This window comes from Sus scrofa, chromosome 1, assembly GCF_054392235.1.
Source record: "Sus scrofa isolate SSC_HxYL_T2T_F1_AM1 chromosome 1, Sscrofa_HxYL_maternal_Yorkshire_Landrace_v2.0, whole genome shotgun sequence".
Taxonomy (NCBI): domain Eukaryota; kingdom Metazoa; phylum Chordata; class Mammalia; order Artiodactyla; family Suidae; genus Sus; species Sus scrofa.
Genome location: NC_139383.1, coordinates 61,450,187 through 61,475,631, shown reverse-complemented (window position 1 = coordinate 61,475,631; position 25,445 = coordinate 61,450,187). Strand labels below are relative to the sequence as shown.

The 25,445-nt window shown below is 34.2% G+C and overlaps 1 long non-coding RNA gene across 1 annotated transcript in view; it reads left to right on the top strand.

Annotated features, from left to right (window-relative positions):
- Window positions 1–25,445, top strand: part of LOC146406119 (uncharacterized) — a 221,689-nt gene that overhangs the window by 486 nt on the left and 195,758 nt on the right. The gene's annotated exons all lie outside the window — the stretch shown is intronic.

The window sequence follows — 25,445 nt, the reverse complement described above, 5'->3', positions numbered from 1 at the left end:
TTTATAAATAGGAAATTGAACACAGGAGAGTAAGTTAAATGCCAAAAAAGCACAGCTAGTTAGAGGCACTTACTGATTAGTAGCAAGCTGGTAGGAAAGAGTCAGTAGCTATAAAACACATAAATTCAATACTTGTCATAGACCACTTGATCAATTCAAGAGAACAGACAACTTAGAGATGTGTGACTCCTAGCACAGGAAAGCTGAATAAGACTGCGATGTGGTAGGCATCAGGAGATCTTATGTTGAAATCGTTGACTACTTGGAACATCAGAGGCATCATTTTGGATTTTAGAATTTATAATTTTTCTTTACCTGCTCTGTATTCTATAAAGGTTTTTAAAGATTATTTTCATCGCTCCTCTCCCTGAGGGTTTACAATGTAAATCTTTAAGTAAAAGCACAAGTTTTCTCCTTTATTATTTAAATTTGTCACATTAGCTCTAATGTATATATTACCTGCTTAAGCACCTGTAGTTTGGACTAACATTCAGCAAGTGTCAGTGCTTGTATCTTATCCCACAATATTTTACACTTTCTGGCAGTCCACAACATAGCCATCTAGGGTCTCTTATAGTAGTAACTGAATTATGGTTTAAAAATTTAGCTCAGTTGCCAAATTACAGATATGATGGTGCACGTGGTCTCAAAGTATTATAATTTTCTTTTCTGGGTTGTTCTTTATCCTCATTTAGCCTTTACTGACACATTTGATCCAATGAAGATTCATTCTTCCAACATACCTGATTACTTTGAATATCTTCATGAATGGAGAATAAAGAGATATTATTGACATTGTTGGCCAGTTATGAATGTAAGGAAGCATATCCCTATAATTAGGCATATGTTATTTCCTATAATTACCTCACATTGATCTAGCTTTTCCCCATGAGATGAGGAGGGGGGAGAAACAAACAAACAAACAAGCAAACAGAAACATACAAGGCAATCTTTCAAATGTATGAAACAGGTATTGTGACCATGGTAGGGCTCCTCCCTTTTGGACTAAATGTTGTCATTTCATTACACCTTCTTTTGATGGTATTATTTGCAAACTTTACTCCTTCTGGACTTCCTTCTTAGAGTACTCTCATATATTTTCAATGCTCTCTTCAAAATGAGAACCTAACAACTAAGCTCGATGCATTTTATCAAGGCAGAATGCAATAGCATGTTTCTTGTTTTGACTAATTTATTACTACTGAGTTAACAAATTAATATTTAAACAATGTTTTCACAATAACTAAAAATTTTGATATATATATTTTATATACATAGCTATATAACCAGCCCGCTCCCTTTTTAACTGTACTTTGGCAGTTAATTTTGCGAACATAAATGCATGTCTTAACTTTTATTCTGTATTTTGTACACCTTAGATATATACGCTTTTTAAACACCAATTCTGTCATGCATTAGCTGTTCTTATCCATTTTTGTGCACTTATAGATTTAATAAGAAAGTTATTAATGTGCTCATTAAAAAAACACTCAATGAAGGTTAAAAACTGATGATACTAGGTATCAGAATATATGCAGCACCTTGCTGATATCAAATCTGTTTTTGTGATGTATACTGCTAGGTTTTTGGGGAAGAATCTTGTATGTACCATCTCCTATTACAATGAAAACTATTCTATTAAATTGTTTTAATTGGCATTCTTGGAGCATGTTTGCTTAAGCTACTACAAACTCCTTACTAAATGTAAGTGTATTTCTCTGGATTTTGTACAAAGATATCATGGAAGGCTTTGAAAAGCCTTGATATTTGAGATTGTGGACGTTCAATGTTGCAAATAGAGAAATAGGGTGTTTTAAATGCTATGGCTGATACCAGTACAGAGAACAGGTCGGTGAGTGCACAATGGAAGAAGAGGAAAGAAGTCACAGAAGACATAGCACTTAGGCTAAGTCCTGGAGTAGAATGAAAGGAGACAGGAAATGGGTGGTGGAGAGGGGACATCCTGAAAATACAAATTCTTTCTGTAGTCCTAGTAGTAACTATTTGAAGAAATGAATTTATTCACACTCTCCAAGGGCCAGGTAAAATTTTATTTTGGCTTAATAGTTGAGTTTTGATGCTTTATCATAATCATTTCTTCTTTTTCCAGTTGAAAAATGCATGTCTTTGAAAAAAATGAGAAAATAAATAGGATTTGGATACTTTTGCTTTTTCTCTAATTTAGCTTCTTCTAGAACAACTTTTTTCTCCCTGCTTTTCAATAGGTCTGGCAAAATAGAAAACATAGATATATATAGGGAATATTATGAAACTCTATGTAGAATCATATACCCCTGGATATCATAAGCTAAAAGAGCCTTGAAAACAGGAGTAATTTATTTGTGTAGAAACCTACAGTTTTTAATGACTTTTGTATTTTTATAACTCATTCTATGGGGTTATAATGTATAAATAATTATTTGTCAAATAATGATTCCTTATGTAAAAACATGTGGGAAAACAAGTGATCCTTGACTAGTGCCAACATTTTTGATATTTTAGAAATTTGTGTTACCAATTATAAGAAGCAGGCAATCTCAGGAAAGAATAGATATCTATGAGATAAAAGAATTTTTTTTTCCTCTAGAATTTTTTTCTCTAGAATTTTTTTCTAGAGAAAAAAGAATTTTAACAAGTAACACCTGATTAATAATAACTAATTCTTTTAATTAAATAACTAATTCTTTTAATTTGCACGAGCTTGAAGAAAGACTAACAGATTGTAAGAAAGAAAAGTTGAACAGAAAACTAGATTAAAAACAAATAAACAACAGATCACAGAATATTTTTTAAATAATAAAACTATTTCAAGAGTTTAAAATAACTAGCTGAAAAAAATGTTCAGACTCAAGCTAACACAAATAAGACCTTTTGGTAATAATGCTCAGAATTACATTCTGTGAAACATGAAAAGTAAATATAGGTAAAAACATTGATAAAGATAAAAGATGAGAATTGCATCCTCAGAGGAATGAGAGTATATAAATGCTATAATTATTAAATAGGAAAATGATCTAATTTAAAAATCAACTTCTGAAATTCTTATATAATAACCATACTCATCATGTTCTTTTCTCAAATATTGTTGTATTAATGTTGACTTATCGCCTATATATTTTCCTGCAAGTTGACATAAATATATGGGTTACAGACTGTGGGGAACTCAAAAAATATTACTTCTTGATGTTCATTGGTGTCTAGCTGATTTATTTTTGAACAGTCTGCTATGTCTATCCTGATGGCATGTGCTATAATGATCAATGTGAATGAGATGTATTTCCTGACCGAGCCAATATAAAAAGCATGAAAGTGAAACATTGCAGAAGGGTAAAGCCATTTTTATTTCTGTTTGGAAAAAAAAAAACATATTTTACTGCCTTTGACCTTTTAGTATTTTCTTGTGGTTAGCCATCACATCATCCAGTTCTATAAAAAAAAACAATCACTTCCAAAGTAGCATAAAATAAACTGATATCAGGGAGAGGATGAAAGCATTCAGTAATAGTAACATAGAACTGAAAAGGCAAAGGTGCAAATAATCAATTACAATGTATTTTTGATTTAGCTTTCATTATATGAAAATTTTACATATATTTTAAGATTCTTTATAGTATAGTAATTCCTATCATAAGATTTCTGAGTTTCTATTAATTTGCATCCAAGAAAATCCAGCTAGATAATAGTGATTAAATACAGCACGGGGTTCAGTTTAATTGGATGATTAAGAAATTGTAGAATTCAAAGGATGCTAATGTTTATTTAGTTCCTAAATAATTTTAAAATTTATTTTGATTATATTCTTGTATAAAAGTCTCATAAAATCCTATTTTATAAAATTTATGTTTTATACTAAGTGGGTTGAGATGCTCATTCATATCAACTACTAATAATGAATTAGCAAGATTTTTCTGATTCCTAACTCCTATCTATCCTGTATATAAGACACAGGCACATATATTTCCTCACCGATATTTTAATCAGTAATTCTCAACATGAAACAATTCTGGATCATCTAATCAATGCTCCTGGTTTTAGTTCTGGAAACTGAAGAAGATCGTCCAAGGTTAATGAATAAAGTGTTCAGTGAGAGCCAAAGTCCAGAGCACTTGTCTCCTGATCTTTCTCAAAGAGATTTTGCATTACATGAGGATGTTTCTATATCTTTACCACAAATTTTTGCCTATTCACCTTGACATGTTTTGTGTATTTTTACTGAAGTATGAAAATGCAGAGCTTCTGCCACTTGGCTGGCATTAAAAAATGACCCCAGATATTTATGATTCAATGTTTCTCAACCAATCACCCAATCACTATAAATAAATATCTAATAAAATTATTAAGCATCACCCCTGGAGTCTCTGATTTAGTTGAAGCTCTACGATCTGTATTTTAATAAAGTGGTACAGGTACCATTACAAACAATGACAACAGCAATAATTATAGCTACCATATAACCACTTAACAAAGCTTTCTAGGCATCAAAGTACTGTCTAAGCCCTTTCAACATATAAACTCATTTCATCTTTAGAACAACCTCATCATTCAGGTAACTGTAAGTATGTAATTTTCAGATGAGGAAACTGCAACAGAGTGATTGTCACAAAGTCCCATAGCCAGAGTGGAGAAGATAAGATTAAACACCAATTTTATGAAGCTCTGTGGTCTTAAGTGGTTTTATGTTAATTACTCAGTCTTACTGCATCTCTTCATGAGGGCAGGAAAAAAAATTTTTTAGGTAGATGAAATCTTTATTTATTCACACATTAAGAATACAAAACTTTTAAGTTAAATGTCTTTCTAGTCATCGAGCTAGCTATCGAGAGACCTAGAATCCTATTCCAGATCCAGCAATGTTTCTCTGGAAACATTACCTTTTAGTCATAGCAATTTTGCTTCTAAGTATGATATTTAATGTAGGACTATATTATTCATAATGGTTAGCCAAAAGCAATGGAAGTAATTTTTGGTTTTAAAATAAATGAGTCAATAAAAATTATATTGGGAAGCTCATAGAATTGTAAGAAAGATGGGTCAATACTAAAATTCCAGGAATGGTGGCCCAAAACACTCCAAGGAAAAACAGATTGTGTCATTGCTGTCTCTAGGATGCTCAACTGTCAAGAACTCAACTTGACTGCAACCAAAACTCTGCCAGCACTGAAGTTCTAGGACTAGAAGTCAAAATTGTAAGCATTATGACTAGTAGAATGACTCCAGTGTCAATTAAATGAAACCCACATAATGTGTACTTACTACCCAAGAGGACTGCTGTCCAGTAAAGCGTGTTCACTTAGGCAATTACATTGCTGAAATCCTGAATCATGCTTTGCACCGCAAAGAAAAGTGAGAACATGCATTTCTTGGCTTCTACTTTGGGGAAGTAAAACTTTTAAAGCAAGCAAAACATGACAAGGTTGTTTAGAAGGTGCTGAGCTGTGCCTTGTGTAAGTTAGAAATATATAGGGAGTCAGAGAGGGATTAGAGAAGGACGACTTCCATGCAGACATTTGAAATCTAAATTCTTAGAATATTAGAGGGAGAATATACAGTTAATTAGGAGGATACCTTAAAAATACAATTTAACTGTATGTTTTATTAAAAGACTGAGACAGTTGTTTTCCAATTTTGTATCTGGAGCTGGAATGCTTTTGGTAGTTACATTGAAAAAAAAAAAAGAGAATCTGAGAGAGGGTCTGGATATCAATACTACTCCCATTCATCGCTAGCAATGTAGTCCCATGTTTTTGTTACCATTTAAAAAGCCACGTCTCTATCAGGAAATAGAAATAATTCCCACTTCCCAGGGTTACTTGAGGATTAAATGAGGATACAAGTGAAAACCTGACACCAAAGTATTAGTCCAATTTCTCTATCACCTTTGGAAAAAATTTTGTCAGTATATTAGAAATACATTGAAACTAATACCATTAATAAATATGTACAGATTACTCTCTTCATGACCTTCCAGAGTGGACTTAATAACTGCACCCTTTTATGACCCTGTTGCCAAAGAAAAATCCTTTATCATAACTCCTAAATTTCTATCGCCTATTTATTTAACACATCTATGAATCTCTTTTATTAGATCCTGTATCCCTTGAAGCCAGGAAGAAAATGTGAGACAAACACAGATGATTGCCTACCAAAACATAAATTTTTCCTTTTCTAGTCATAAATAGAATCCTCATTTTATTCTTTGAAATAATGAGCCCCATAGGAAGCCTTCAGAATACAGACCCTTTTAAAGCTGCTTGCTGTGCCATATGACTATGTTCTGAGAACTGTTGTGTGGAACTGCTGGAAAAGCATGTTAAAAGGATGCAGTAGTCGTTAATTTTCTTTCTTCTTCTGCCTTTCTGCTCTTTGGACCAAATATAATGGCTGAAATTCCAGCATCTATCTTCATCCATGTCATAACCTTGAGAATAAAAATCATAGTGGACGGGAAAGAGAAACAGAAGGAACCAGGGAACATGAGAACTTTGTTTAGCTACAGTATCAGCACTTCATAACCTTCCTCTGGGCTTCTTATATATGAGAGAACATTTGTATTTTTTAAATTCTAAGAATCTATATCCAAATTCAATATATAACTGACTCATACTCTTTCTCATTTAAATTTCTATTCCTGGAGTTATCACAATGGAAGTATTTAATTAAAAATTGGATAAATTCTCTATGGTTTTAATCCAAATATATATATATGATTTATGATGTGCCTGTGACTCCACTTGAATACATACAATAGGACATTTCCTATCTAATTGGTGAGAAAATATAAATAGAATAGTCACCTGAAGATGAGGAAAATATGGTATTTATCTTTTCTAAATACAATTGTATTCAAATGAAAGTAAGTCAATTAAAACTGACTTGCTTATATCTGCTTATTTTTCTGTAACTCTTTTTGAGAGTAAAAAGTACTCTTTTTAGATAACTTTTTGCTAGTGTGCCATAGACTAGAATGAAATTTCAGAAGAGAAGTTTGCTCAGTTATGTGTCTTCACTATTTGGTGTAGGAAATTTAGTTCCAGCATTAAGTATTGTTTCAAAAGAAAAGCTCTGAAAGGAATATGACCAATGGATATTCAAATATATAAATATACATATATATGTAAATACTTAAATATATAAATACATATGTATGTAAATATTCAAATATATAACTATATATAAATACATATATAATATATAAGTACATATAATATATTTATCTTTTCTATTCTATTTCCTTAAAAAAAAATCCTGGGTGTGTTTTTTAAAGAATACTCTTACATTATTGAGAAAGGGATGGGAAGGGGCTGGGGTATAAGATATAGCTGGAGAATTGATTTTAGATACAAGGGCGAGACATCTGATATCAAAGAGGGAATATAGAGTTGGACTGCCAATTGAGGTAATTGTGGCCCAGTGGGAGAAGGAAGGTGAAGGACCTCCGATGTGATGCATGTCCTTCTTGGAGGAGATGCCCAGCAGATCAAGCATGTGGTTTTATGATATTCATACCTTATATACCTTTCCTAAAATGTTTGTCCACTTGATCTGTTAAGAAAACTGATGAAAGTTTGCTAAAATCTTTATTTATTTATTTAGTCTTTTTAGATCCACACTGTGGCATATGGAAGTTCCCAGGTCAAGGGTCGAATTGGAGCTGCAGTATCCAGCCTACACCACAGCCATAGCCATGTCAGATCCAAGCCATGTCTGAGACCTACAGCAAAGCTCACAGAAGCACCAGATCCTTAACCCGCTGGGCAAGGCCAGGGATCGAACCTGCATCCTCATGAATTCTAGTCAGGTTTTTTTTATCCTCATGGATTCTAGTCAGGTTTTTTAAGCCACAATGACAACTCCCTAAAATCTCAATTTATGGTGGTAGATTCGTTGTCTTCATAAGTCTGTGAATATTTGCTTTATATATTTTGAAGCTCTTTTATAGTACTAGAGTTCTGTCTTCTTTATTATACAAATAGAAAATTTTATGATATGTTTTACAAGTCAATCTACGTTTAGATACCCAATATTCATTCCTACATTGTAGACTTTTATTATGGGATCATTTCCTTAATATTAACTTTCATCATCATGCTGGATCCAGTTGCCTCCCTTTCCAGATTTGATTGGCCTACTTGTTCTCTGGGCTTTGGCTTTCTGTTAAATTGAAAGACCATGTCACACAGCTGTTTTCACCTAATTTTCTCAGACCTCTGGGTGTATGATCCTTCCTGGAGTGAGGGGCCAGCTGCAGCAAAGCCTTCTGATAAAAATCCTTCTGTTAAGTACTCAAAAGACCACTGCCTACATCTCACTTGATATGACCCATGGAGGCCATGACTATACCTTCCACTCTGGTATCTTTTATTGTACTTACATCTCATGTTTTGTCTTTGGAAACTTGACTTATTTTATTCCTGTACATATATGTGTACACCCTTATGCAAATATATTTTATTACTATAATTATACACACATATACATGTCTATGTGTATACACACATGATATTTTGTACAAAGACAGTTTTTCATGATAGCATATGTGGATGATATCACTTTAAAGAAAAATTATTTTTCTTATACTTTTCAATTTTCTTATTTTGACAATAAATGTATCTTATTTCAATAATTAGAAGTACTGAAGTATTTCCAAAAAGAGAAATAAAAATACAAAATTATCAAATCATATTCAGAATAACAGTATCTCATTTCTAATATAATTGGAATTTGAAATAGTTATATTTGGCTCAAGAAAATATTGTCACTTCTTAGAGCATAAACCAGGGGTTTTTTGGTGGTGAAATATTGATTTGTGAACATTTTACATTTTTGGGATTTGAATTTTAAAATATTAGGAGTTCCTGTCATGGTTCAGTGGTTAACGAATATGACTAGGAACCATGAAGTTGCAGGTTCGATCCCTGGCCTTGCCTAGTGGGTTAAGGATCTGGCATTGCCATGAGCTGTGGTGTAGGTCGCAGACATGGCTCAGATCTGGTGTGGCTGTGGCTGTGGCGTAGGCCAGTGGCTACAGCTCTGATTAGACCCCTAGCCTGGGAATCTCCATATGCTGCAGGAGTGGCCCTAGAAAAGTCAAAAAGACAAAAAAATTAATTTATTAATTTAGAAATAAGAGATTTTTCAGCATCAAAATGTCGTATAGCTAAATATAATTTCTACTAATATTAAGTAAATGTCCTCTAATTTCAGCTTCTTTATATATAAGTGCATTATAAGTTATCTATATTTTATGTTTTATATACTAATTTTAAAATATTCTACTGTAATTATTCAAATAAATGATAAATGCAATTTAGTATAGGTAAATGAGGTCAGAGATTATGAAGAGAAAATTAATAACTTATATGCAGATGACACTTCATAACAGTTTATCTGGGGAACATCTTAGATTAGAAGTTTTCATTGCTCTAGAGGTCTGTAACAGCATTAAAATACATTTCTTGATTATAAAGTAATTACATTTTTCAGCACCATGGAAACACTTTAGTAAAAATGTAGAAATAAGAGAGAATTGAAATCCTATGACATGTACCCAAGTACTTCTGAAATATCAAAAGGCAATCACTGACTCCAAATAATCAAATGAAAAAAAAACCTCAGAAAATTTATGAATAATATAATAAGTAAATATAATTATTGGCATGATGGCTTTTATGAAAACAATTGTGTGAGAACACATATTTTATAATAATAAAAAGGCAATATGTACTAAAATATTTAAAAGGCATGTTCTGCTAATAAAATGGAGAGTTCTGGAGTGAGGACCAAGCAGCCACATGCTCCAGAGCAACTTGGTTCCCATGTGGACCAGTGTTGAGATCCACAGGACTAGAGTATATAGAGTATGCAGGGCTTTAAAACTTGAAGTTAGGGACTTAGAATTTTATTTCTATCAATGGGTCACCATTGGAAACTTTTAAACAGAGGAAATATGTTAGCTTTAAAATGACTTCTGTATTACAGTATAGAAACAAGGAGCACAGAGAGCATGGAGATGAGTAGAGGTAGAAATATCAATTAAACTATTGCATTTGGAGTGGATAAACAATGAGATCCTGCTGTACAGCACAGGGAACTATATCTAGTCACTTGTGATGGAATACGATGGAGGATAACGTGAGAAAAATAATGTGTGTGTATATACATATATATATGCACAATGTGTATGTATATATGCATGACTGGATCACTTTGTTCTGCAGCAGATATTGACAGAACAATGTAAATCAATTATAATAGAAAAAATAAAAACCTTAAAAAAGCTATTACAGACTTTATTACACAGAGGAATTCCAAATAATTTATGTAGATACTATGCCTTCAAAGAGGTGGAGCTTAACTGGCTCCTCTTTGAGTATGGGCTATGCATAGTGACTTCCTGGATGAGAGCATAAGAAAGGGAAATAAATGAGTAAATTTACAGTGGAGAAATTGACAGATTTCTACCTAAAGAAGGCGATCAAGGTTAACATGGTAAATGCAATGATCAATCATCTCAATAGTATTCACCCCTTGATGTGATATGATGAAAATGGCATTTTATTTCTGTGATCTTCCTCCCAGAAACCCATAATCTCTGTTGAATCATGAGAAAAATGTCTCAAAACTATCAAAGTTATCAAAAACAAGGGAAAAACTGAGAAAGTGCCACAGTTTCTTGCTCTTTCAGGTTCAGTCACTGATTTTTAGCCCTGGTGGCACATTAAAAAGATCCAAGGAACTTTCAGAAATTGATGAAGATACCTAGGCCAGCACCTCCCTTAATATTTAATTAAGCTGGGATAGGGGCAGCATTGATTTTTTTTTAATTTAAAGATCACATAGGAATTTACAATGTATAGCTATAATTGAGAACCAATAAGTTAGCACTTCTAGTAGAGAAATAGAAGCATTAGACTTCCATACTGTTGTTTATTCTCCATTGTCTCTCTACCTTCAAGGTTTTCTTTAACCCTGACTCTCTATTCCCTATTAAATCCAGTAACATTTCAGAAGCATTTCTATCTAAAACTCAGCTATGTATTTTCTGTCATTATTTCTGCACACTCACAACTTTTGCTCTTTTCTTGGAGTATGTGGTTTAAACCTGGTGACCATTTGCTTGAGCTCAGACCTCTGAAGAACAGAACCTAACTAAGGAGCCTGACAAGTATCTTAAATGCATCAAAACACTTTCATATCTCTTTTTCCATTGAGGAAAGATCTCATTGCTTTCAGAGTTTATATGGTGGGAGTTCCCGTTGTGGCTCAGTGGGTTAAGGACACAACATTGTCTTTGTGTGGATGGAGTTCCATCCCTGGCCTCTCTCAGTGGGTTAGGGATCTGGCATTGCCACAAGCTGTGGCATAGGTCACAGATGCAGCTTGAATCTGATGTTGCCGGGGCTGAGGTATAGGCTGTAGCTGCAGCTCCCTTTGGACCCCTGGCCTGGGAACTTCCTTTTGTGGCAAGTGCAGCCTCAAAAAGGAGGAAAAAAAGAATTATATGGCAATATCAAGATGCAGTTTCTTAAAGTTTCTCAATTTATTGAAAATATATAATGTTGTATCTATACGCAGAATCTCATTATAAACATTCCATTTAGAATAGCACATCTCCCCAATTTTGACCTCAAGAGCAGCTAGTATAATTTACCTCTGACTTTTAAATTGTATATCAAGAATCATGAAAGCTTCCGTCAAGCCATTCTTCAATTACTTGCATCATATAACTAATAACTTGTTTACCATGTTGATTTGCACTGTTGGCTTTTCTGGATAATGGTTTTATCAGAGGGGCAGCTGAATACTGCACCCGAGATTCAAAAGTTCTGCTGTTAGATTTCCAAATCTCACATAATTATTATTGCATCTCCTTGGGTCAGCTGTGCTATCATCCAAGCTCTGCCTGGAGACCAGTTTCTGCCATGGCATTGGGATGTGTGGACCAAGTGCAACTGTACCTAAAATGTGTGAAGAAGAATGTGTAATTTTCCTCATAGTTTCTTAGAGGAGGCAAGAAAGAGATCACTCCAAGCTGAGTGTAGGTGTAAAGTGTAATACATAATATATAAATAGCAAAACTTTCTAAATTAAGCTTTTATCATCTCTCGCAGTGGTGATGTGTCCAGAGATACCCCCAGCTTATAAGAAAATGTCCGGCTGGCTATGTCCAGTACCACTTTGCATATGGCCACTCCCTTCATTGTGTTCACTCATCACGAGGTCTCCAATCTCCCACCCCCTCTTTTAAGAGCTCTTTAGTAAGTGGGTTGTCCGTATCACAGAAGATGAGGGGAGAAAAAGATTATGTGATGTAAGGGCTCTGGATTATTTTTTTTAATATTTTTTTTTTATTTTCCCACTGTACAGCAAGGGGGTCAGGTTATCCTTACATGTATACATTACAATTACAGTTTTTCCCCCACCCTTTCTTCTGTTGCAACATGAGTATCTATCTAGACATAGTTCTCAATGCTATTCAGCAGGATCTCCTTGTAAATCTATTCTAAGTTGTGTCTGATAAGCCCAAGCTCCCAATCCCTCCCACTCCCTCTCCCTCCCCCTCCCATCAGGCAGCCACAAGTCTCTTCTCCAAGTCCATGATTTTCTTTTCCAAGGAGATGTTCATTTGTGCTGGATATTAGATTCCAGTTATAAGTGATAGCATATGGTATTTGTCTTTGTCTTTCTGGCTCATTTCACTCAGTATGAGATTCTCTAGTTCTCTCCATGTTGCTGCAAATGGCATTATGTCATTCTTTTTTATGGCTGAGTAGTATTCCATTGTGTATATATACCACTTCTTCCAAATCCAATCATCTGTCGATGGACATTTAGGTTGTTTCCATGTCCTGGCTATTGTGAATAGTGCTGCAATGAACATGCGGGTGCATGTGTCTCTTTTAAGTAGAGTTTTGTCCGGATACATGCCCAAGAGTGGGATTGCGGGGTCATATGGAAGTTCTATGTATAGATTTCTAAGGTATCTCCAAACTGTTCTCCATAGTGGCTGAACCAGTTTACATTCCCACCAAGAGTGCAGGAGGATTCCCTTTTCTCCACAGCCCCTCTAGCACTTGTTATTTGTGGGCTTATTAAGGATGGCCATTCTGATTGGTGTAAGGTGGTATCTCATGGTAGTTTTGATTTGCATTTCTCTTATAATCAGCGATGTTGAGCATTTTTTCATGTGTTTGTTGGCCATCTGTATATCTTCTTTGGAGAACAGTCTATTCAGGTCTTTTGCCCATTTTTCCATTGATTGATTGGTTTTTTTTGCTGTTGGGTTGTATAAGTTGTTTATATATTCTAGAGATTAAGCCCTTGTCAGTTGCATCATTTGAAACTATTTTCTCCCATTCTGTAAGTTGTCTTTTTGTTTTCTTTTTGGTTTCCTTTGCTGTGCAAAAGCTTTTCAATTTGATGAGGTCCCATGGGTTTATTTTTGCTCTAATTTCTATTGCTTTGGGAGACTGACCTGAGAAAATATTCATAATGTTGATGTCAGAGAGTGTTTTGCTATGTTTTCTTCTAGGAGTTTGATGGTGCCCTGTCTTATATTTAAGTCTTTCAGCCATTTTGAGTTTATTTTTGTGCATGGTGTGAGGGTGTGTTCTCGTTTCATTGCTTTGCATGCTGCTGTCCAGGTTTCCCAGCAATGCTTGCTGAATAGACTTTCTTTTTCCCATTTGATGTTCTTGCCTCCCTTGTCAAAGATTAATTGACCATAGGTGTCAGGGTTTATTTCCGGATTCTCTATTCTGTTCCATTGGTCTGTCTGTGAGTTTCGGTACCAGTGCCACACTGTTTTGCTGACTGTGGCTTTGTAGTATTTCTTAAAGTCTGGGAGAGTTATGCCTCCTGCTTGGTTTTTGTTTCTCAGGATTGCTTTGGCGATTCTGGGTCTTTTGTGGTTCCATATAAATGTTTGGATTGTTTGTTCTAGTTCTGTGAAAAATGTCCTGGGTAATTTGATAGGGATTGCATTGAATCTGTAGATTGCTTTGGGTAGTATGGCCATTTTTACAATATTGATTTTCCCAATCCAGGAACATGGACTATCTTTCCATTTCTTTACATCTTCTTTGATTTCTTTGATTAAAGTTTTATAGTTCTCGGCATATAGGTCCTTTACCTCCTTGGTCAGGTGTATTCCGAGGTATTTGATTTTGTGAGGTGCAATTTTAAAAGGTATCATATTTTTGTATTCCTTTTCTAATATTTCATTGCTGATATACAGAAATGCAACTGACTTCTGAATGTTAATCTTATATCCTGCTACTTTGCTGAATTTATTAATCAGTTCAAGGAGTTTTGGGGTTGAGTCCTTAGGGTTTTCTAGGTATAGAATCATGTCATCTGCATACAGTGACAGTTTGATCTCTTCTCTTCCTATATGGATGCCTTTTATTTCTTTTGTTTGCCTAATTGCTGTGGCTAGGTCTTCCAAAACTATGTTGAAGAGCAGTGGTGAGAGTGGGCATCCCTGTCTTGTTCCAGATTGGAGTGAGAAGGCTTTCAGTTTTTCCCCATTGAGGATTATATTTGCTGTGGGTTTATCATAAATGGCTTTGATTATATTCAGGAATGTTCCCTCTATACCCACTTTGGCGAGGGTCTTGATCATGAATGGATGTTGAACTTTGTCAAATGCTTTTTCTGCGTCTATTGAGATGATCATATGATTTTTGACTTTTTTTTTGTTAATGTGGTGTATGATGCTGATTGATTTGCGTATGTTGAACCATCCTTGTGATCCTGGGATGAACCCAATCTGGTCATGGTGTATGATCTTTTGATATGTTGTTGGATTCGGTTGGCTAAGATTTTGTTGAGAATTTTTGCATCTATATTCATCAATGATATTGGCCGACAGTTTTCTTTTTTGGTGGTATCTCTGTCTGGTTTTGGAATGAAGGTGATGGTGGCCTCATAGAATGTCTTTGGGAGTATTCCTTCTTCTTCAACCTTTTGAAAGAGTTTCAGGAGGATGGGCACCAATTCCTCCTTATATGGTTGATAGAATTCACCTGTGAAGCCATCTGGTCCTGGACTTTTATTTGTAGGGAGTGATTTTATAACCTCTTCAATTTCATTTCTAGTGATCGGTCTGTTCAGTTGGTCTGTTTCTGCTTGATTCAGTTTTGGCAGGCTGTAAGATTCTAGAAAATTGTCCATTTCTTCCAGATTGTCAAACTTGTTGCCATACAGTTGTTCATAGTATTCTCTTATGGTTTTTTGTATTTCTGCTGTATCCGTTGTGATTTCTCCTTTTTCATTTATAATTTTGGTGATTTGGGTTCTTTCTCTCCTCTTTTTAGTGAGTCTGGCCAGGGGTTTGTCAATTTTGTTCACCTTTTCAAAGAACCAGCTCTTGGTTTTATTAATTTTCTCTATTGATTTTTGAGTCTCTATTTTATTGATTTCTTCTTTGATCTTTATAATTTCCTTCCTTCTGCTGACTTTAGGACTTTTTTGTTCTTCTTTTTCTAATTCATTTAGGTGGAGGGTTAAGTTGTCAATTTGGGATCTTTCTTCTTTTTTGAGAAAGGCCTGTATTGCTATAAATTTCCCTCTGAGCACTGCTTTCGCAGCATCCCATAGATTTTGAGAGGTTGTGTCTTCATTATCATTTGTTTCAAGGTAGTTTTTAATTTCCTTCTTGATTTCCTCATTGACCCATTGGTTTTTTAGTAGCATGTTGTTTAGTCTCCATGTAGTAGGTTTTTTCTCTTTGCTTTTCCCATGGTTGATTTCTAATTTCATGGCATTGTGGTCAGAGAAGATACTTGAGATAATTTCTATGCTCCTAAATTTATTGAGATTCGCTTTGTGTCCCAATATGTGGTCGATTCTTGAGAATGTTCCATGAGCATTTGAGAAGAATGTGTATTCTGATTTTTTTGGATGTAGTATCCTGAAGATATCAATTAAGTCTAACTTTTCTATTGTTTCCTTTAGGATCTCTGTTGCTTTATTGGTTTTCTGTCTAGAGGATCTGTCCATTGATGTGAGGGGGGTATTAAGGTCTCCTACTATGATTATATTCTCATCAATATCTCCCTTTATGTCTGTTAATATTTGTTGTATGTATCTGGGTGCTCCTGTATTTGGGGCATATATGTTGATGATAGTAACATCCTCTCCTTGGATGGATCCCTTAATCATTAAATAGTGTCCTTCTTTGTCTTTCTTTATGTCTTTTGTTTTAAAGTCTATTTTGTCTGATATGTGGGTTGTGACTCCTGCTTTTCTGTCCTGTCTATTGGCGTGAAATATTTTTCCCCACCCTTTCACTTTCAATCTATATGTGTCTTTTGTCCTAAGGTGAGTTTCTTGTAGGCAGCATATTGAAAGTTTTTGCCTTTTTATCCACTCAGCCACTCTGTGTCTTTTGATTGGGGCATTCAGTCCATTGACATTTAAGGTGATAATTGATAGATGATTATTTATTGCCATTTGAACCTCGTGTTCCAGTAGTTGATTCTATGGTTGTCCATTCCTCCTTTCTTTTTTTTTTTTTTGGTTGGATGGTCTCCTGTTATTATCTGCTTGAGTGTATTTTTTTTTTCCATTTTTGGAAAATGCAATATTTGGTTTTGGCTTGTGCTTGCCTGTTTTTTAAGTATGCTAACCCCTTCCCATAATTGTGTGTTTTAGCCTGATGGTCCTGTAAGTTCAAACACTTCATTACTATATTAAAATTAAGAAGAGAAACATACAAACAAACAAAAAGGGTTATTTACTTCCTAACATCCCTTGCCCACATTTTATAGTTTTGATGACTCTTATTTTTTTCTTTTTAATTTTATTTTGTTTGAAGCATGTTCATGATTAAATCTGTATGCTGGCTTATTTGAGTGACTGCTCTCTGATTGCGGTTTCCTCAGTCCTAGTTCTTCCTCTTCTTCTTCTTTTTTTTTTTCTTTTCTTTTTTATTCCCTTTCCTTCCTTTCTTTTTGGTTTAGTGAAGCCCTTTCAATATTTCCTTTAACCTGGGTTTTGTGTTGCTGTATTCTTTAAGTTTTTGTTTGTTGGGAAAAATTTTTATTTCCCCTTCTATTTTAAATGATATTCTTGCTGGATAGAGTATTCTAGGTTGCATATTTTTTCCTTTGAGCACTTTAAATATCTCTTGCCATTCCCTCCTGGCCTGTAGAGTTTCTGTAGAGAAATCAGTTGATATTCTTATGGGGGTTCCCTTGTAGGTAACATTCTGTTTTTCTCTTGCTGCCTTTAGGATCCTCTCTTTATCACTAACTTTTGCCATTTTTATTATGATGTGTCTTGGTGTGGGTCTGTTTGGGTTCAGTTTGTTTGGGGCCCTCTGTGCTTCTTGTATCTTGAATCCAGTATCCTTTAGATTTGGGAAGTTTCCAGCAACTTCAAATTTCTTCAAATATATTTTCCATCCCCTTATCTTTTTCTACTCCTTCTGGAATTCCTATTATGCGTAGATTGGCCCGCTTTATATTATCCCATAGGTCTCATATTGCTTTCCAGTTTTTTGATTTGGTTTTCTGTCTGTTGACCGGATTGAGTGATTTCCATTATTCTATCTTCCATATCACTGATTCGTTCTTCTGCATTATTCATTCTGGTTTTTACTGCCCCTAGTTCAGTTTGCATCTCTGCAAATGAATGTTGTAGTTTTTCTTGGCTCCTCCTTATATTTTCTAGTTCCTTTCTGAGGGTATCTGCATTACTGTTCATATCTTCTCTTAATTCCTTCAGTATTTTCACTATTTCTCTTTTGAACTCCAGGTCTGTCTGACTGCAGAGATCTGTTTCATTGTTGACTGTTTTAGGTGAGGGCTCTGGATTATTAATGGGCTATCTCTTGCAAGATAGTTTAGTCCTCTTTCTACTTCTCCAATCAGTGTCAATCACAGCTGTGATCAGCTCTGGGAAAAATTTAATTTTTTTCCTCAGGATCAGTCTTTCTCAAAATGAAGGCAATGAAGAATTGTTGTGTTTATAACATAACATTAGTTCCTGTCATGATTAGATCTGCCACACAAACTTTTGAAATTTCTTCAATTGGAAAATGGCATGAAGAAAATGATTTTTGAGGAAGATGTCATCTTCCTAGCACTGACTGATTGCAACTGCAGGGAGGACAACTTGTTAAAAAACTATGCAGTTTAAATACAAGTTGATTAAGTGAAATTACTAAGTTAGGTTTGGAGTACATGTTAGAATATAACTTTAAGAGATAGTTCATAGAGAAAAAAATCTTACAAAAACAAACAAGTAAAATAATTTACAGATTTAAAATTACATCTATGTGCAAACAAGGCAGAGAGAAGTCAGAATAGTGTCAATGTTTCTAAACTATGCACTGGTATCATGTAGTGAATTTGATTATCACAAGGCAGTGCTAGCCTCTGTTTCTCTGAGTAGCTTTGACAGCTTTGTCCCTTTATTGGTGCTCAGTTCCTGTGTCCACAATACTCATAAGTCTCCTTTTCCACACCTCACAATATTCCATCTGGTACACTAAAAGTGGGTGTCGTACAAATATATACAGTTCAAATAAGAGCCAAAGATATCTCATCACGAGAAGGCTATGGGACTATTTTCCTCTCTTTTCTTACTTTTAAATTCAATTAAGAAGCAACTTTTCCCCCCTCTGAGTCATTGTCATTTATCTTTTCTTCTTCAGTTCACTGTTATATTTTTTCTCCTTTATGCAAAGATGGTGGTACAGAATACTGATGAGAAAATGCTTGTTTTAAAATGGCTAATTTCTTTGAATACAGCAAACCTGATCTGCATTTTACAGATGTTCTACTGGACTGACCTCTGCCTTATGAGGGTTATAGGTAGTCCCAGAGCAAATGGAAGAAAACAAATTCTTCACTGTAGGTTCTTCTGGATTGGCAATACAGGAGTTAGAGAACAAACATCAAAAGCAATTGCTGGAGGTCATAGGGTTTTTATATCAATCCTAAATTAATTTCTCCATTTAAATAGTAGGGTCAATTTTAAAGGCAATCACTGTTCAACAAATACCTTTTTAGGGGGAGAATTGGAAAAGAAAACAGGAAAAGATTGCGTGTAGGAGCAAGGTTGGTCTCTATTTTGCTTTTAGTAATGTGCAGATGACTAAAGGACAGTACCCATATTAAAATAATGGTGGTTTGTCCTAGTATGAGAAACTCTGCAGCTCTTTTTAATTTGAAATTACAAGCATGGTTGAAATTCTTCCTTTAATGGACCTCTATTATTTTTCAGAATCTGATACAGATTGATGCATAAGGATAGTTTTATAACTCTATTATATTAGAAACCTCCCAAATGGTATATAGATTATTTCACTGGTTTGATAAGATTTGCAAATATCTATCACTCTTTTTCTAATTTAAAATAGCTTTACAATTGAAAAGAGGAAGGATAATTTTCCAAAGTATTAGAATTTGCCTCACTGTTATGATTCAAATATTTTGATAGCAATGGCCATTTTACTGTCTGAAATCGTTCTGGTATCTACAAGAACTGACAGAAGCAGCATAACTAGTAGTCTGGTGTTGATTCTGCTGTGAGGCAGCCTGCATTCACCTAAAGAGAGAGAAATTGGTGACAACCAAGTGTGATACGGTTATAGGTAAAAGCTGAGGAGACAAACATTAATGTAGCAGGAATTAACATCAGTCACTCTCATGCCTGGATGTTTGCCATTATATGAGCTCTCCTGCAGATCTGAGGGACAATGAGTCACTAATTTCTTAAGAGTACCTAACATATTATTATGTGAAGTTTGGAACACTCAAATATAAATACTTAATTGAATAAGACATATCAATGCATTCTTTACTAGACATTGTCATAACTACCCATCATCCTCAGCACACTGCATGTGCATGCACACACACGCACACACACACATACGTGCATATTTTTTGGTGAAGTTAACCATGAATGGGGGGGAGGGAAATTATGGCAGAAATATAGCACTGGTATCTGGGAATGCAGCCAAGCAATTGGGATAAAAAGAGTACCAGAGATACTAAATGCAGTTTTGGCCTACTTCGCAATGTTCCCAGGGTCATTTATAATTTTGGTACTCGTATATGGAATATTATAATAATATAAGCTGCCTCTATATTTCCAAGTGATGGCAAGAAGAAATATGAATTATGTAAACTTTCTATTTATTTATTCACTTGTTCATTCAACAGGTATTATATTCATAGTATTTATGAGGAAACAGACAAAAATGAATAATATGTGTTCCCCTGCCTCAAAATGTTTTAATTCTTGTGGGAGATATAGAAAAGTAAACAGACATTTGCTATGCAGACTTAATCCAGTCTTGAAGGATTAACTTTTTTCAAATGTGTCTACATATAGCCTTCTAATTTTTTCTAATGTGCTTCTAATCACTTTAATTGAGCTTTGAGCTTGCAGGTGTCAATTTAAATGATGAATGTTGCCAGAATGGAGAGTATCTATCAAGGGGGAAATTACCCTGAAAAAATTTTGCCATGTTGTTATGGCCATTTTATGGTAACTAAATTATTTTATATTTCTGATAGCATTGTGTCACAGAATAGAACAGTAGATTCTTAAACCTGGGAGGAAATCAAAGATAAAATAAATTCTCTTATTTCACAGAAGAAAAAACTTACATTCAGAGGTTATATTCGCCAACCAAGATCACAGAACTTCATATCAAAGTTGAAAGTAGTTATGTCATTCTTCGCACACAAGTTAAAGAATGATTTACATCTCACAGGAATTTCTAAAAGATTAAATAATTAGGAAAAGGTACAAAAATGAATGAATTCGCAGAATTCAGTTCATGGTATTGCATCATAGTTTGTTTATGGAAGCTGGTTCTACTTTTAGTGAATACTTAAATATCGAGAGTGCTCTTTTAATTTGCAGGTGAAACAAAGGAGCTAAAATGTATCACAAAAGACTAATTCTGAACATGTTTATGTTCTTATAAACTATATTCATATTTCTGTTAACATAAGCTTACAATAAAACAAAGAAAGTAATGATCGCTAATGGTGAAGCAGTGACCCTAGGAAAAATTAATGCTTAAATAGATAATACATTTGATGGAAAATTTACCTGAAAATTACTATGATTACAGTGTATTTATTTAGCAATATACAATGTTTATTAGGTGTCAGACATGATACTGTTTTTAAATACTATACCATTAAATTTACAATAAAATTGAAAATATAAAAGGAAAGTCTACAAGTATAATCAATTTGTACCTTATACAACCGTATTACTGTAACTAAAAATATAGGTAAGAAATAGAAGGTTAAGTGAGGAGAGAGTAATGCTATTTAAATCTAGAGAGGACTTGACCACCCTCCCCTCTTCAACTGACGAAATGAATATGTTGGTCTCTCTGAGTTTTATTATTATTTTATTTTTTTGGCCACAACCACGACATGTGCCAGTTTCCAGGCCAGGTATACAACCTGGGCCACAATTGTGGACTGCGCCACAGCTGCAGCAAAGCCAGATCCTTAACCCATTGTACCACACAGACATTTTTTTTCTGAGTCTTACAGAATACACAAGTATGGAACAGCAGGAATGTTCCTGTCTGGTAGGTGGGTCCAGCTCTACAATGCTCTACAATGCTGATATATATATATGTGTGTGTGTGTGTGTAAGTATATATTAATACATATATATATATACACACATATATGTGCATATATTAAAGATCTGTTCAATATTGTGAATATTGTCAAATAATGTGTGTATATAATTTTTGTGCAAAGAAATAGAGTAATAAGATAATTTATGCCCTCATCTTTTCATTATCTCTGAATTACTTTGCCTCCTTTAAAAATACCTTTTGGCTATTGACTCTCCAGGAATTCTGTCAGATGTCAGTGACTCAGAAATAAAAGATCAAATGTGTATGGCCCCTACATACGAAGCAAGCTTACATTATAGAAGAGGCAGGAAGACCAACAGACAAATAATTGAGTCAATTATTACAAGAGAATTTGACCTGGAATGCAATTTGGCACCTAGGAAGAACTCCAAAGTCAGGGAATCATTTGCCTTTGAGCTAGTATTTGAGCTGAGGTTGGAAAGATTTAACAGTTTGTCAGGAGAACACTTGAGAGAGGGTATTCCAGTTAGAGAAAAGAGTTTGTAAGAAGGAATGAATGCCTGAGTTAGCAGAAACTACAAATATTTGAGTTGTCTGAGAGGATCACTTTTGATTTAATAACCATCTTAAGTCCTGAGTAACTTAATACATTTGGCTAGAGCAACCAAATCATGTTTCTAAACTAAAAGCCATCATCAGCCCCTAAACCATCATGGCCACTAGCAGAACAGTATCCTGTGAAGCCTTGCTCGGGCATCAAATAGTAACTATAGATAAATCTCCTTTGGGTTTCTTACCAAATGCTGCAAACACCCACATTATAAATTTACTGATAAAGAAAAAGGGGATCTTGCATAAAATAAAAATTACACTTTTCTATTTAAATTGTCTGCTAAAAAAATATGTTCACTGAAAAAAAATCAAAACTGAGTTTTATGTTTTTTCAGGCAAAGAAGACAATAACAATCTATCCCCAGGCTTTTTTTTCCAATTGTTTAACACATCTCTCCTTTCTTTTCTCTCTCTGTCTCTCTTTCACCCTTACCACCACCACCCCCAACACACACACTTTCTCAGTTTCCAGGTTATATAGATACTTCCCAGTGCACATGAGGTGTTTCTTTGTTTATTCAGAACAATGAAAATGACTATGAGCAATGCTGTGAGGTGGCGAAGGGAGACACAAAGTAAAAGAAATGGGCCTGATTGTTGGCCCTGATTCCAAAACGTTTGGCTGGGATTAGTACAGATATGTTTCATATTTTATACCCCAGTGAATCACATATAGGTCCAGGAAGTACACTACATGAATAATGAATGTCAGCTTGTCATTTTTCTTTCTTTCTTCCTTTTTTGTATGACACCATGAAATATTGACATAATAATTTCATAATATACATTTAAATTAATTTGCTAGTAGAAAATAAACATCACTATGACAATATGGATGCAAACCATATCATTATATGAATAGAAAGAAAAGTGCTATCAAATTTACCATGATCAGATTATTTTCAGGTTCTTCTGTTGGTCTCCATTTGCTGCATGTTCATTCTTTTTGTCATCTGCTTTTACTTTATAGCAGGTACCAAAGGTTTCAGAAAAGCTAATACTGGAAAATCCTAAAATTGAAGCAATTCTATCCAGTTTTTTCTTTTTAACAATTCAGAAGTTCCTTCTATTTAATTCCTCTCAGTCAATCTAGCAGAAAACCGGTGTTTTGTTTTGTTTTTTGTTTTTTTTTTAGTTTCCCAAATTTAGAACTATATCTTACTCGTTTTATATCTATATTATTGTATTAGAATATTGCTTTCCAACATTTTCAGTTAAAACTTTTACTCCTGTTAACCACAATAACCACAATTCCTGGTGTATTCTGTTTAACTCAAATTTTCAGCGAATATTCAGGATCTTTTATGCTTTTAAATCTGAAGTGGATCACAGAAATGATGCTTATGTTCCTTCCGGAATAGGAAGCTTATTTAAGGAACATTTTATAACAGGTGCTACTTAACCAGATAGATTCTCCAAGGCATCAGAAAAAGAAAGGTTTCATCATAAGTCAGTCTCTACCCTACTTATATATGTAAATGCATTTAATATGGTTATGGAAAATATATATCGCTTCATACACACATACATACTGAATAAAAGATATTTTGTAATTTCAGATATCAATTTCTTATTTTTCTTCTCAAAGGAATTAATTATGAAACAGAGCATTATTTCCAGATGGATGGGTCTAAAATATTTTTCTGAATTCCCTTTTTATTCATTCTTTCAACCACAATTTAGTACCGAGATACATCAGTGTATAGGCAAACTGCCTTCTTTCAGAGAACTTAGACCCTAGAAGGAAAAATGAACCTCAACCAATTAAGAATTTATTGGGAGTTCCAGTTGTGACTCAGCTGGTTAAGAACTGACATAATGTATGGGAGGATTTGTGTTCGATCCCTGGCCTTGCTCAGTAGGTTAAGGATCTAGTGTTGCCACAGTGACAACTTAGGTTGCAGATGCAGTTTGGATCCTGTGTTGCTTTGGCTGTGGTGTAAGCCTGCAGCTGCAGTTCTGATTCAACCCCATGAACTTCCATGTGCCACATGCATGGCTGTAAAAAGAAACAAAAAAAAAAAGAAAAAATGAATTTATTGTTTCATTTATGAAAGCCGATGTATATAGGGATTGCAACAAAGCAAGTCCATGTTTAGGGATCACTGTGAGAGTTAATCAACTTAAATAAGAAATGGATTCCAGACCTTGTCTTTATTATTTATTTTCTTGTATCTTAATTATCAGGTTAATTGCTGGAAATACATGTTTCCTGGGGGAAAAAAAACTTCGATAAAATTTAATTTACAATAAAAGAAAAAAGCAATATATTATTTTCTTGGATTTATTAGAAAATATTTCCATAAAGACATAACAAGACTATGCTTCTTTGTGCCTCTCTTTTCTTTTTCCTTTATACCTAACGAGTATAAACACGAGCAAACATGTGTCTTGGAAAAACTTCATTATTGCATTTAGTTTGTTAAAAAAAAAAAGCCTGTGACATTATATTCATTGAAGAAATTAAAGAAGCAGATGAATAACTATATATTCCTGACTAAAAGTCAGAAACTCAACTAGGTCATCTTCTAACATTTGTTATTTTTACACAGCAGGTCTCAAGTAGACTGAACTATGGAAATATTAGTATATGTCAATTTGTTATTTAGAATTCACTTTCCCATAAATAAATATTTGAAATAGATTTTATCCATATTCATTTCCTAAAAGTCTAGAGAAGGCTTAATGTGAATAATACTGATTTAAAAAATCATGATTGTTAATATTACTGTCATTTTTTGTCATTGTGCTAAGTGTTTGAATACACTATTATATTCTCTTTATTACTCTATGAGGGCAGTACTATTTCCATTTTATGAATGAGAAATTAGTTTAGATAATTCAAATGACTTAGAAATTAGAGTAAGATTGGGAACTGATGTTTGTCATAAGACCCCCCAGTCCATGTCTAACCATTTTATTATGCCATACTGTGCTACAAGCTTATATTAAAAATACCAGAAAAACACATACCTAGTTATTTTATTTCAACAACAGGAAAGCTAGCCCCATAGTCATGACCATTGCTAATCTAATGTAAATGCTAAGTCCCTCGTTTACATCAGGTTATTCATGACAAGTTTAATAGACTTCACTGAAAAAGCACGAACTCACTGGAGGGTCAAGTTGAGGGAATGTGATGTTATTCTGTGAAGAGTAAGAAAAAGAAAATAAAGAAAAAGAAATTATCCAAGGTGACAAATATAAAAGAGCCTCTGTGAAGCAGATCAGAAGTCTAAAG